The sequence below is a fragment of the Hyperolius riggenbachi genome, chromosome 2, assembly GCF_040937935.1.
Source record: "Hyperolius riggenbachi isolate aHypRig1 chromosome 2, aHypRig1.pri, whole genome shotgun sequence".
NCBI classification, from domain to species: domain Eukaryota; kingdom Metazoa; phylum Chordata; class Amphibia; order Anura; family Hyperoliidae; genus Hyperolius; species Hyperolius riggenbachi.
The window spans coordinates 441,736,756-441,749,736 of record NC_090647.1 but is presented as its reverse complement, the minus strand read 5'-3'; the positions used below and the strand labels follow the sequence as shown (position 1 = coordinate 441,749,736).

General features: G+C 44.9%; 1 protein-coding gene across 2 annotated transcripts in view; it reads right to left on the bottom strand.

Moving 5' to 3' along the window:
• The window catches only part of RPS6KA3 (ribosomal protein S6 kinase A3), a 226,208-nt gene that overhangs the window by 93,093 nt on the left and 120,134 nt on the right, over window positions 1–12,981 (bottom strand). The window lies entirely within an intron of this gene.

Here is a 12,981-nt window from a genome sequence, read left to right as displayed (position 1 = left end):
GTAATGTCCCTGTGTAAACACAGTTTAATGTCGTAATGTCTCCGCTATCTATTGTACACTGCTGCATAATATGTTGGCTCTTTATAAAAGTTTAATAGTAATAATACTATGAGAAAAAGATTTATTCAGGAATAGGACTGTAGATACAGAGCCGGCCCTACCATAATGTCACATGGAACATCGGATTCAGGGGGGAACTGGGGCGTGTCGCCAGCAACAAAGTGATAGAGAGGCCACAGAGGAGCAGAAATACCTGGTCTATAAGCCAGGTCCTCTTCTCTTCTGCATAGTGTATCTCCTATCACTACGCAACAGCATCTCTCTATAGGCTCTCAATGCACATCATGTGACATCGGAAGCCCACGGGGAGACCCTGCCACATGGTGATAGGAGAGACAGTGACAGACAGAGTAGAGGACCTGGCTAGTGAGTCCACGCTGCATAATGTAAAGGAGGAAGCACACTGTACTGGTCACACTCCTTGTTTGGCAGGGGGATAGCCGGTACAAACTTCAGAACTGGCACTGTATGGATACAATGGCCTAATTGGTTTATTTTCACTTGAGGGTAGCTTTTTAATAAAATATTGGTATAAGTGGATGGAAGCCATGATATATACTGTAGATTTCCATAATGCAAACAGAAGCAAGGAAACGGCATTATGAAAAAAGGGAACAGAGAAACTATTCATTTCACATAAATATTTCTCACACAAGAAATCTGCACACAATCATTCGCCCAAACTATAAGTAGCACAGCCTGCATTATTGGCTTGGGTTTAATATAAAGGCTACCTAGTCAAAACATGTAAAAAAAACAAAAAGGGAAATCCTCACAAAGCAATGCAGTTTACTCCACTGACCTCATGGAAATCACAATGATTGAGACATCGTGACTATAGACATGTGGGTCTTATGACTGCCACCACACTTCCTCTTCTGAACAAAAGACTGTTGTCCATTTCTCAAGCAGGTCAGACATTCACCAAAATGACATTAGCTTCACTTTAATTATCTCTCAATAAGCACAAATGGGGGAAAGAGGCTCCCTGGGTGTGATAAAAGCGTCTAAAAACAGCTTAAAACGAAAAACAACATGAGGTAGCTTACCTCACTGACAAAATCATTGATTTAATTTATTTGGCACTGTTATTGGCCTGAGGAAGCGGGCTTAGACCCGCGAAACGCGTTGCCTGTGCTAAATAAAAAATATTTTGTATAATTACAGAGATTTCATCATTGAGGTAAGCTACCTCATGTTGTTCGTTTAAGCTGTATTTAGATGCTGTTATCACACCCAAGGCGCCTCTTTCATCCATTTAAGCTTAGTATATACCCCCGTATTCCTGTGATCCGAGGGGTGGAAACAGACCACCGTTGGTTCCCACCACGGTGGACACCTGTTTCTCTTTTTTCTAGGAGAGCGATTACATCCAGGTCCTGGTTAGGACCACCCCGAGTGGAGTCGGGTTCATTGTCTCCACCTGCTTTCTGTGGTCGGTTGCCCTTTGCAACCCTCCTTTGTGAGTAGCATTTATATCATTATATCCTTCCTGAAAAAACACAGGCATAGTTAACCATACTCAAACTGGTGATATACAATTGCATCCTTGACCTCTGGCCTGTCTTTAGCCTAAAGCTACATACGCAAACTTTGCGCTACTGTCACACAAATCCAGTAGGGATTGTTTTAAATTGGCAGATTATAAACATAACTGCACAGATATGCTGTTTGGTTTGCAGCGGATTACTGTATTCTGCTCGATAAAGAGCAACCCCTCAAAGCAGAAATTCCATCAGCAACAATTGATTTTGTACAGTTCTGCAGGATGAGTTACTGTTGCCCACACACTAGATTTTTGATTGAGACTATCATGGTCAAGCAACTCACATGTTTCTATCAGGTTACAATGCAGAGGTGGCCAAATTAATATTGAATGCAGGAGAAAGTAGAAAGGTTTGGAGTGACAACTACATTGACCACAATTACAGAAAAAACACAAAAGTAAAGTCCTAAGCGTAATCTTTAGGGAGCCTTGACTACTTGTCTGATGGGATACGCCCAGCACTGTCACAATGGCACCTTCCATATTGAGCTCATTTCAGGCTTCCTTTAAAAAGGTGGAAAAAAAAGTAATACTGGTGCTACAATGGGTCAGCACGGTGACTTAGTGGATAGAACTCTCACCTTGCGGCCCAATACCAACCAGGGCACTATCTGTACAGAGTTTGCATGTACTCCTCATGTCTCTGTGGGTTTCTTCAAAAAAACTCCGGTTTCCTCCCACATCCCAAAAACACAGAGATAAGTTAATTGGCTTCAACCAAAATTGGTCCTAGACTGTGATGGACATAGGACTATGCCCCCTCCCCCCCCCCCCCCCCCCCCCAAGGGGATCACTTATGTTACAAGACTATATAATGTACAGCATGCAATACAATGGTTGTGGTTAGGCACTCCATCAAGAGGCTGTTGGGTGCTCGATACTTTGGCATAGGCAATGTCTCCAACGTAATCAGCAATCCAATGTATCAGCACACCCCACTTTTTCAATCAAACACACTCTTTATTGAGCCATATGTTCCCACAAGAGATATTAGACAATTGTTTTGGGGGCCACACAGGGTAACCACACGCCTTGATAAAGGGGGACCCTGCGTGGCCCCTGAAACAATTGTCTGCTAATATCTCTTGTGGAAACATATGGTTCAATAAAGAGCATGTTTGCTTGAGAGTGGTGTGCTGATACATTGGATTGCTGATTGCGTACGGAGGCATTGCGGAAGATGGCACTATATAAATACTAAATAATAATACTACATTACTTAACTTACTACTCAGTCTGTCTATCAGGAAATTTGAGGGAGTTTGACCCCAAATACAAAATAGACAAAAAGGGAAAATGACAATGACTAGAAGGAGATTCCTTACCAAACAAGCGGAATAAACAGCCATTGTCACCACAGCACAGAAGTTCAAGTCAACAAAACTAAAAATTATGCAAGGCCAGTTTTATTCAACATTTTTATTCTGTTTGTAAGAAAGGAAACCTGAAAATATTGAACATACAGGACTGAAGTAGTAGAGAATAACCTAACCGGAAAAAAATAACTGATAAGCTGGTGTTATTATATAGGTTACGGCCAAAACCAGAAATCGGCCAATTCTAGAATTGGCCGGCCGTTTCTAGAACTGGCCGATTTGACGCCGGCCAAAGTCCAAAATGCTGGGAATTTCTGACATTGGCCGGCCAGTTCTAGAAACGGCAAAAGCCAGTTGGCCAAAGTCCAAAACGCACATCCCGGAACATCCCGGGTCCTGTCCAGCACCATGAATGGTACTCGGAACTTCCTCTCTGCACTGAAAGATACAGCATAATAATCTTTTTTTAAAGAAAAGCATTTCTTAGTTACAGCTGATACAAATCCTGCAATAAATCTGCGGTGTGTCTACATCCTGCCTGCTTGGGAGCAGACATATAGTTAACATCCTGTGCACATCCTGTGCTTTAAAATTAGCTGCTCTGCCATGGCAGTCAGGTGACACAGGGGAGAGATCAAATTACAGTGGTGATAAGGGGGGGATGCATGGCTGGGGGGGGCTATTCTGGGTGCTTTGCTGGGCATTTTGCATGGCTGTGGGTGCTTTGCTGGGGGATGGGGGGGGGGGTCTTTGCTGGGGGGGTCTTTGCTGGGTGCTTTGCTGGGGGGATGGGGGGGTGTCTTTGCTGGATGCTTTGCATGGCTGTGGGTGCTTTGCTGGGGGGATGGGGGGGGTCTTTGCTGGGTGCTTTGCATGGCTGTGGGTGCTTTGCTGGGGGGCTGTACACGGCTGTGGGTGCTTATGATTAGTCAGAGGTGTGGGGGAATTAGACAGGTTAAACTCTCTAAATACATACAGGGTGCTTTTCTCTGTTTTCCTTTTACCCTGTGCAAGAGATCAGGTCCACCTTAATGTGGAGAGCTGTGAGGGCGGAGGTGGAATCAGCTGCAGCCAGCAGCATACAGGCAAGCCCCGGGTCCCTGCAGGAGAGGTGCGAAGACGACTACGGGGGAAAGCAGCAGCAGGGACACAGCGGGGACAGCACTTACTTGCTGAGCGGGGAGAAGTGCGGCGGCGAAATCAGCTGCAGCCGGCAGCATATAGGCAGCCCCGGGTCCTCGCAGACGAAGGTCCTCACAGCTGCCAGCGGAAGAACGGAGAACAGGGGCCAGCACAGCAGGACACTGAGCGGGGGACAGCGGCACAGCACTAGGGGGACAACGGCACAGGTGGGCTTCGGGACTTGAACCACATGTAGTCAGAACGCGTTCTGGCCGGCCAAAGTCCGAAATTGTGCAGCATTTCATACATTGGCCGCATCAGGCGGCCACTTCGCATTGTGACCGGCCAGAACCCGAAGTGGCCAGACTTCGGGTTCTGGCCGTAACATATACACAGAACAAAGTGTACAGGACCAAACTAACTATAACTTATAAATGTTCTATGTGCACAATCAGAACCGTGTGACTTGCTGGAAATAAAATCCCAATAAAAGCTTATTCTATCATATCACAAGGTCAAGTGAGCAATGGTTCTCTACATTAAAGAAAACAATGAACAAAAATAGAAGTATTGAATGGTAAGAGGATACTGGCAGGTGCATTCTTCACATTGAACAGTCCAAGGCACATGTGTGGGCATCCCTTCTATTGCTTACTTCCTCTTCAAGAGCAGAAGACATTTTTCTCTCTTCTATCACACCTTGCAAGTGCTCCACTTAATCGCGCATGGCGGTTTCACAAATTACAAAAGGACTTTTACGCTGCACAGCTAGATGTGACAACACATCCAGCATTCCCTCTGCTGAAATACACAAGGTACTTTTATATGTACTTAGAGATAATTTTAGTTCAGGCTGACAGCTATGTCACACTGTTGGTGTGTGTATTACAGACAATGTGATAAGCGCTATTGTGTCTCCCATTGCTCTGCACGGTGAAGCTGAATCAAGTTACAGCATTATCATTGTGACATTGTGCTTTTAGCTGCTATCACACTGAAATGTTAGCACTTGTCTCCTAAACAATGCGCTTTTAAAAATGCAATGAAGCGCCAAACACAAATGCACAAGTCTGAAAGCGGACATGGTTTTCCTATACTGTATTATGCAAATGCATGCAGTGTGAAAGGATGCTAAAGCATGTTTATTTAATTTAGTAAAAATGAGCAATGGATAGAATAAATGATCCCGCAAATCTGGACTAAATTTGCTAAAGGACAATTGATCTGAGAGAAATATGGCAGCCTCCATATCTATTTCCTTTTAACCTTTTGAGGACCGCAGTCTTAAACCTCCCTAGTGACCAGGCTATTTTTTACAAAACAGGCCACTGCAGCTTTGAGTGGTCGCTGCACAACTCCTCACACAAGTGTTCCCCCCACCAACAGGCCTCTCTGTTGGTGAGCGGTTATTGCTCCCCTAATGTTTATTTTTTTTAATCCCTCCTCCCGCCAGCCATTCAACGTGATCGGCCATCATAGGCTTCAGCCAATGACAGCGGATCAATTCCCTGCCTACAGAGGGGACAGCCGTGTCACACGGCAGTCCCCAGTACAGCGCTGCCTTAGATTGCAGCGCTGTACAGTGTTATTAACAACAGTCCCAATCGGCGTGGAGCAGTCCTTAGGCAGTTAAACAATACAAGTTGCCTTGCATCCTGCTGATCTTTCATACATCAGCGTTTTCTGAATCACACAGCTGAAACAAGCATGCAGCAAATGCAGTCTAACATCGGATATGCATGCTTATTCAGGGTCTATGACAAAAAGTACTAGGGGTAGAGGATCAGCAGGACAGCCAGGCAATTTGCGTTGTTTAAGCAGTGTTGTTGCACCTCTGCATCAATCAATCAATACTGAAACTGCACTGCTACTTCCAGTAGTTGTTAAAGGAAAGCAGAGACAAATTAAAATAAAAATGTTATACAAACCTTGGGCTTCCTACAGCCTCATCTACACCGATCACTCGTCTTCCTCGGCCTTCTCGCTTTCTCGGTAGAAGCCCCGTTTGCTTGGCTGGGTCGAAACATACTGCACATGCACGGCCAGGGCACATGCGCACGCCCTTCTCCAATGGCCGGGAGCTCACTGCGCAGGCACAGAACACTCCCAGCCACAAGAGTAAGACGGGGTGCGTGTACAGGTGAACTGCGTCGCATGGCCCTGACTTGCCAAGCTGATAGGGCTACTACAGAGAAAGCGAAGAGGCGGAGGAAGACGGCGTGGGATCGATCGGTGCGGAGGGGGCTGGAGGAAGCCCAAGGTATGTATAAAAATTATTATAATTTGTCTCTGGTACACTTTAACTGCTCAATAAAGTACAAAGCCAATGCAGATACTGTTCGCACCCAGCAGCCACCTGATGAGTCCGATTTGTGACAAAACTAGTTGGGCGGAGCTAACCAAAGCGTGGGACTTTATTATATGTTGTGAAGGTGAAAGGAGGTGCTGGTGTCCGCATTGAAAGATCGGACGGAGGGTAGCTGTGGCATGCTACTGCAAGAGTCCTGGCCAGATGACCATACATAATTATCTATATTCTCATCTATTTTAAACTTTTTAGGAGCAATTTTGGGGTACCTGGAGTCAGTTGTTTCATAAATGTCAGAGTCGGATGATTTTTCTACCAACTCTACAGCCCTGGTAAGTATTAGACTAAGGAGTCAGAGTCAAGGAGTGGGAGTAATTTTGGGTATCTGAAGTCGGAGTCTGTGGTTTCATAAACTGAGGAGTCCGATGATTTTTGTATAGGACTCCACGGCCCTTGTTATAGAGCCAGAGCTAGGAGACATACGAACACCGGGGAACCTCTGCAAAGTGTATGTGACGACACGAGAATGTTTTCGTTTATAACCAAGAACCAGGCTTCTAACTTAGCTGTAGGAATCAGGGAAATTGAGTCCGAGTTGGAGTCGAGGAGTCGGAATAATTTTGGGTACCTGGAGTCGGAGGGTTCATAAACTGGAGTCGGATGATTTTTGTACCAAATCCACAGCCCTGGTAAGTATTAGACTAAGGAGTTAGGAGCCAAGGAGTCTGAGCCATTTTGGGTACCTGTAGTGGCTGAATTAAGGTTAAGGGCTCTGCCTCTGACACAGGAGGCCAGAGTTCAAATCCTGGCTCCTCCTGTTCAGTAAGCCAGCACCTATTCAGTAGGAGATTACTACTAGAGTGTGTCCTAATGGCTGCAGCTCTGGCGCTTTGAGTCCGCCAGGAGAAAAGCACAATATAAATGTTCTGTGTCTGTCTGTGTGTTTGAAGTCAGAGTGGGAGTCAGTGTTTTCATAAACTGAGGAGTCAGATGATTTTCGTACCGACTCCACAGCCCTGGTAGGAATAGCACTGGTTCCTGCGTGATTGATTTGTATAAATGCATTTGCATGCAAGTGTGCAGAGAGTTGATTTTGTGGTTTCACCACACCCCCTCTAGCACCACCCTATTACATATTTAAATATCCTAGCTCGAGGTGAGAAACATGGAGTATGCTTTTTTTTTCTTGTGTTCAAAAAAATAAAAAAAATAAAAAGAGGCTGGAGTAAGAAGAATGTACACCAGGCAGCAGGAGAGAGAACAAACTGGGCATTAAATTCGAGCATATACCAGTAATAAAATCCATTTCTAATAATATTAATTTATAAATCACTAACATATGTCATGGCACTGTACGTGTAATAAAAACATGGGGTACATAATACAAGCCATGGTATACACAAAATACAGACGTTTGGTACATACTATAGAATTAGTAGACAGAGTAATTGCTTATGTAATAGTTAAACAGGTGCACACACCTGGGAACTAAAGTATGGGGATATCATTACAAGGAGAGTGGAGCCTCCTTGTGCATTGGTTTAACAGGTGGACAGACCTGAGAAATAAAGGACTATAACTACAAGGAGAGTGGGATTTGCTTACGACTGGGAGCTAAAACACAGTGATATCAGTACAAGGAGAATGGGGCTTGCACGTATAATTGTTAGGCAGGTGCACAGACCTTGGAACTAAAACACAAATATTTCACTAAAATGAGAGTGGGACTTGCCTGTGCAATGGTTGGGCAGGTGCACAGACCTGAGAACTACAGTACAAGGATGCCACTACAAGGAGAGTGAGACTAGCCTGCGCAATGGTTGAGCAGATGCAAACACCTGGGAACTACAGTACAGAAATATCACTACAAGGAGATCGGGACTTGCCTGCATAATGGTTGAGCAGATGCACAGACCTGAGAACTACAGTACAAGGATGCCACTACAAGGAAAGTGGGACTAGCCTGCGTAATGGTTGAGCAGATGTACAGACCTGGGAACTACAGTACAAGGATGCCACTACAAGAAAAGTGGGACTTGCCTGCATGATGGTTGAGCAGATGCACAGACCTGAGAACTACAGTACAAGGATGCCACTACAAGGAAAGTGGGACTAGCCTGCGTAATGGTTGAGCAGATGCACAGACCTGAGAACTACAGTACAAGGAAGCCACTACAAGAAAAGTGGGACTAACCTGCTTAATGGTTGAGCAGATGCACAGACCTGAGAACTACAGTACAAGGATGCCACTACAAGAAAAGTGGGACTAGCCTGCATAATGGTTGAGCAGATGCACAGACCTGAGAAATACAGTACAAGGATGCCACTACAAGGAAAGTGGGACTAGCCTGCATAATGGTTTAGCAGGTGCACAGACCTGAGAACTACAGTACAAGGATGCCACTACAAGGAAAGTGGGATTTGCTTGTGTAGTAGTTGAGCAGATGCATAAGAATGGGAACTGAAGTACAAGGAGCCAATCACTTGACTCCTTAAAGGGAGCCTTAACCACTTGAGGACCACAGTCTTTCTACCCCTTAAGGACCAGAGCCTTTTTCTCCATTCAGACCACTGCAGCTTTCACGGTTTATTGCTCGGTCATACAACCTACCACCTAAATGAATTTTACCTCCTTTTCTTGTCACTAATACAGCTTTTTTTGGTGCCATTTGATTGCTGCTGCGAGTTTTAGTTTTTATTCTATTCATCAAAAAATAATTTTGTCAAAAAAATGATTTTTAACTTTCTGTGCTGACATTTTTCAAATAAAGTAAAATTTCCTATACATTTGAGCGCGAAAGTTATTCTGCTACATGTTTTTGATAAAGAAAAAAACATTCAGTGTATATTTATTGGATTGGGTAAAAGTTATAGCGTTTACAAACTATGGTGCCAAAAGTGAATTTTCCCATTTTGGAGCTTCACTGACTTTTCTGCGCACCTGTCAGGTTTCATGAGGTGCTAAAATTCCAGGATAATATAAGTACCCCCCAAATAACCCTATTTTGGAAAGAAGACATCCCAAAGTATTCACTGAGAGGCATGGTGAGTTCATAGAAGATTTTATTTTTTATCACAAGTTAGCAGAAAATGACACTGTGACAAAAAAAAAAATAATGGAAAAAAGTTTCCATTTCTTCTAACTTGCGACAAAAAAAAATGAAATCTGCCACGGACTCACTATGCTCCTCTCTGAATACCTTGAAGGGTCTACTTTCCAAAATGGGGTCATTTGTGGGGTGTGTTTACGGTCCTGGCATTTTGGGGGGTGCTAAATTGTAAGCACCCCTGTAAAGCCTAAAGGTACTCATTGGACTTTGGGCCCCTTAGCGCAGTTAGGCTGCAAAAAAGTGCCACACATGTGGTATTGCCGTACTCAGGAGAAGTAGTATAATGTGTTTTGGGGTGTATTTTTACACATACCCATGCTGGGTGGGAGAAATATCTCTGTAAATGACAATTTTTTGATTTTTTTTTACACATAATTGTCCATTTACAGAGAGATTTCTCCCACCCAGCATGGGTATGTGTAAAAATACACCCCAAAACACATTATACAACTTCTGAGTACGGCGATACCACATGTGTGACACTTTTTTGCAGCCTAGGTGCGCTAAGGGGCCCAACTCATTTTGAGGCATTTGTTTTCTAGACTACTCCTCACGGTTTAGGGCCCCTAAAATGCCAGGGCAGTATAGGAACCCCACAAGCGACCCCATTTTAGAAAGAAGACACCCCAAGGTATTCCGTTAAGAGTATGGTGAGTTCATAGAAGATTTTATTTTTTGTCACAAGTAAGCGGAAATTGATTTTAATTTTTTTTTCCACAAAGTGGCATTTTCCGCTAACTTGTGAAAAACAAAATCTTCTATGAACTCACCATACTCCTACCGGAATACCTTTGGGTGTCTTCTTTCTAAAATGGGGTCATTTGTGGGGTTCCTATACTGCCCTGGCATTTTAGGGGCCCTAAACCGTGAGGAGTAGTCTTGAAACCAAATGTCGCAAAATGACCTGTGAAATCCTAAAGGTACTCATTGGACTTTGGGCCCCTTAGCGCACTTAGGGTGCAAAAAAGTGCCACACGTGGTACCGCTGAACTCAGGAGAAGTAGTATAATGTGTTTTGTGGTGTATTTTTACACATACCCATGCTGGGTGGGAGAAATATCTCTGTAAATGACAATTTTTGATTTTTTTTTTACACACAATTGTCCATTTACAGAGAGATTTCTCCCACCCAGCATGGGTATGTGTAAAAATATACCCCAAAACACATTATACGGCAATATGACATGTGTGACACTTTTTTGGTGTGCTAAGGGGCCCAACATTCTATTAACAGGTCATTTTGAGGCATTTGTTTTCTAGACTACTCCTCACGGTTTAGGGCCCCTAAAATGCCAGGGCAGTATAGGAACCCCACAAGTGACCCCATTTTAGAAAGAAGACACCCCAAGGTATTCCGTTAGGTGTATGGTGAGTTCGTAGAGGATTTTATTTTTTGTCACAAGTTAGTGAAAAATGACACTTTGTGAAAAAAACTATAAAAATCAATTTCCGCTAACTTTTGACAAAAAAAATCTTCTATGAACTCGTCATACATCTAACAGAATACCTTGGGGTGTCTTTTTTCTAAAAAGGGGTCACTTGTGGGGTTCCTATACTGCCCTGGCATTTTACGGGCCCAAAACCGTGAGTAGTCTGGAAACCAAATGTCTCAAAATGACTGTTCAGGGGTATAAGCATCTGCAAATTTTGATGACAGGTGGTCTATGAGGGGGCGAATTTTGTGGAATCGGTCATAAGCAGGGTGGTTGATCAGTTTGCCCGCAAGGGGCAGGTTAGGGGCTGATTGATGGGTGGCAATGACAGGGGGTGATTGATGGGTGGCAGTGATAGGGGGTGATTGATGGGTGATTGATGGGTAATTAGTGGGTGTTTAGAGAAGAGAAGAGATGTAAACAATACTATGGGAGGTGATTTGACGGCGGGTTTGCGGGCGATCTAATGGTGTGGGTGGGTGATCAGATTGTTTGCAAAGGCAGGTTAGGGGTTCATTGATGGGTGGCAGTGACAGGGGGTGATTGATGGGTGATAGATGATTGGCAGGTGATTGGCAGGTGATCAGTGGGTTATTACAGGGAAGAACAGATGTAATTAATGCACTGGTGAATTGATAAGGGGGGGTCTCAGGGCAATCTGAGCGTGTGAGCGGGTGATTGGGTGCCCACAAGGGTGAAATTAGGGTCTGATCTGATAGGTAACAGTGACAGGTGGTGATAGGGGGTGATTGATGGGTTATTAGTGGGTGTTTAGAGAAGAGATGTAAACAATACACTTGGGAGGTGATTTGACGGCGGGTTTGCGGGCGATCTAATGGTGTGGGTGGGTGATCAGATTGCCCGCAAGGGGCAGGTTAGGGGCTAATTGATGGGTGGCAGTGACAGGGGGTGTTTGATGGGTGATTGACAGGTGATCAGGGGGGATAGATACATACAGTACATGGAGGGAGGGGGGGGTCGGGGGGGGGGGGTCTGGGGAGAATCTGAGGGGTGGGGGTGATCAGGAGTCCCCAGGGGGCAGTTTAGGGGATTTTTAAAAAAAATAGCGTTGACAGATAGTGACAGGGAGTGATTGATGTGTTATTAGGGGGGTGAATGGGTGCAAACAGTGGTCTGGGGGGTGAGCAGGGGGGGTCTGAGGGGTGCTGTGGGCTATCAGGGGGCGGGGGAGGCCGATCAGGTGCAGACTAGGGTGGCTTCAGCCTGCCCTGGTAGTCCCTCGGACACTGGGACCACCAGGGCAGGAGGCAGCCTGTATAATACACTTTGTATACATTACAAAGTGTATTATACAAAGTGTATTATACACTTTGTAGCGGCGATCGCGGGGTTAACAACCCGCCGGCGCTTCCCAACGGCCGGCGGGTTGTCGTCGCGGGTGGGTGGAGCCAGTTGCCTGGGGAAGCGCGCGTCATCAATGAAGCGATCGCTCCCCCGGCATGCCGAAAGGACGCAACGCCCTTGGGCGTATTGCGGTCCTTTCGGCGTCCACTTTGCCGCCGCCCATCGGCTGTGGGCGGTCGGCAAGTGGTTAACAGAGAGATATGGAGGTTTCCTTTTAAACAATACCAGTTGTCTGGCAGTCCTGCTGATCTCTTTGGCTGAGTAGTGGCTGAATCACAAACCTGAAACAAGCATGCAGCTAATCCAGTCTGACTTCAGTCAGAGCACCTGATCTGCATGCTTGTTTAGGGGCTGTGGCTGAAAGTATTAGAGACACAGGATCAGCAGGAGAGTCTAGCAACTGGTATTATTTTAAAAGGAAAAATTCATATCCTTCTCAGTTTAGGTTCCCTTTAAAGAGACTCCTTATTAGGCAATTTAACTCTTAACATTCATTAAGTTGTGAGTGGACTGACCCTTTAACAAACCTTAAAGTATAGCATGCTTGGCTTTACACTGCAGTAAAAACAAACTGTAATATTAGTCCAAGTATCTGCCCCTCTCCTCCCCAATCCCCATAAAATATAAACAGGTAGAACAAGTACACCTTGCAGTCACCACTGCAGATCAGATACCTCACTAATGGAGCCATACACGAGTAGTTTAACATGTCGATATCTTG